At 49.1% G+C, this 2,196-nt stretch overlaps 1 protein-coding gene and 1 pseudogene across 1 annotated transcript in view; one reads left to right on the top strand and one right to left on the bottom strand.

Moving 5' to 3' along the window:
- Window positions 1–2,196, bottom strand: part of GFRA2 (GDNF family receptor alpha 2) — an 81,019-nt gene that overhangs the window by 35,633 nt on the left and 43,190 nt on the right. The gene's annotated exons all lie outside the window — the stretch shown is intronic.
- Window positions 669–1,187, top strand: LOC111744027 (annotated as a pseudogene).

The raw sequence follows: 2,196 nt of genomic DNA, 5'->3' as shown, positions 1-2,196 counted from the left end.
CAGCAAATAGCAGGCAATGGTCCTTACTTGGTGTACTTAAAACTCCCTCAGAGAAACAAAGCACTTAGGAAAACCCCAACTCTCTCTAATGTGCCCACGGCCCCTCAACATTACCAGCCAGCTTGATGTTTAATGATGCCAACACACATACCAATTCCTAAAATTTTCCACTTTGGGCATCGTCTTTCCTTGCCTTTGGATGGCTGCTAAAGAGACCTCCGTATTCCATTCTAGAATTCACTGGCTCTATTGCCGTCCTGTGCACTGCCATAAGACGTTAGAGGAAACAGATCACACTGTCTTAGTGACCCAGCCCAGCGGAGAACAGCCCAAACCCACACGTGGAAATGACCCAGAAACACTCCCACTCACCATGAAGATGCTGCTCCATTCCAGCCCGCCCATCCCGTGTGGCCCTTCACCTCAAGGAAGTGCAGAGGCCAAGAGTTCTCTTATGGCTTGAGTATTCCCCTCCTTTGAGGGCCCAGAATGTGCCGTCCCCACCATCAGTTAGGCTTCGGTCCAGGCACAAGTTTCTCACACAGGAATAAATGGACAGGTGCATGAAGACAAGCTGTGCATGTCACCCACAGGGACACAAACCCACGGGGAAAACTAGACCACCGTTAAAAACCAGTAAACTGCTGTTTTCCTCTCTGGCTGCTTGAGGGTCTGCCGCCATCACGAATGACACAGTAACTATCTGGACCGGGAGGTTCATGACGAATAGGCTACTTCGACGGAAACAAATGGTCATCGATGTCCTTCATCCTGGAACGGCAACAGTACCTGAGACAGAAATTCAGGAAAAACTAGCCGAAATGTACAAGACCACACCAGATATCATCTCTGTATCTGGATTCCGAACCCATTTCGCTGGTGGCGAGACAACTGGCTTTGGCATAATTTATGATTCCTTGGATCACGCAAAGAACAATGAATCCAGACACAGACGTGTAGGACACGGCCTGTATGAGAAGAAACAGACCTCGAGAAAACAGCGAAAGAAATGCAAGAACACAGCGAAGAAAGTTGGAGGGGCTGCGAAGGCCAACGTCGGTGCCGGCAAGAAGCAAGGCCAATGTTGGTGCCGGACAACGGAGGAGGAAAGATTCGTCAGTGACTATCTGGTGACCAGATTTTTCACGAGAAGATTGATAAACTAAGAACTTAAAAAACAAAAAAACAAAAAACCAGTAAACCTGTATGTACAGAGAAGTTCACAAAGTCTAAAATGTTAACAGTGTATTTAGAGAAAAAAAATAGCTTACGGAACGGCATGTACGGCATGACATCATTTTTGTTAAAATTTGTATACGCGTATTTGAAGAGTCTGGAGGTACACATCCTCCCAAATGTTAGTTAACGGGGGCCTATTTCGGGGTATTAGGGTTGTGCGTGATTTCTACTTTCTACTGTCCCGCCTTGCCTGAGTTACGTTTCATAGTGACCGCGCACAGCTTTTATAATCAGTAAGTTCCATTTTGAAAATTAGGAAGAAAAGAACGAGAGAGAAAAGGGGGAGTGGAGCGGGGGGAGGCTGGTCGGGGGGGAGGGAGGGGAAGAAAGGATGTTTCCTAGATCTCTAATCCATCCCCTACACTTGATCCTGGGACAGGAGATCCACATTACACCTGCTCGAAAGGGATCTGAAAAGGTCACTAACCTGACCCTCATCTGAGGCCTAGTGAGAGGCCTCCAGGCTCTGTTTGGTACCTCTGAGGACAGGGAACTCACTACCTAACAAGGCAACTCATTCCAGTTTCCTACAAGATCAGAGAGCTGTATTAGGATTTAGTGTAACTCCCAGCCTAGGACCCTTCCTACCTAACTGTATTTCTTCCTCTTATTAAGCAAAAGTTTGGAGAACCCTGAGCCTGCTGGAGTTGGGGACCGACAGGTAGGAGGCTGGGAGGGGACCCGGGAGACCCTATCTACTCCGATCTCCCTGGGTCATCTCAGAGCTCTAATCAATCAATCCATCCATCCATCAGTCTCCTTCCTTCCCTCCCTCCCACCCTCCCTCTCTCTGACATCTCCTTGCAAGTCTGCTCCAAGCTTCCCCCTCTTGTCCCCATCTCCTGGGAGGTTCTGCCCCTAGGATGCCCCACCCCCCTTCCCACCCGCCTGTCTCCCCTGCACCTTCCATGGCTCTTCCCGCCACATGCTCCCCTTCCTTGAATGCCCACAGCAAGC

The sequence above is a fragment of the Pteropus vampyrus genome, unplaced genomic scaffold (genome assembly GCF_000151845.1).
Source record: "Pteropus vampyrus isolate Shadow unplaced genomic scaffold, Pvam_2.0 Scaffold126, whole genome shotgun sequence".
Lineage (NCBI taxonomy): Eukaryota > Metazoa > Chordata > Mammalia > Chiroptera > Pteropodidae > Pteropus > Pteropus vampyrus.
This window is presented reverse-complemented; position numbering and strand designations above follow the sequence as displayed.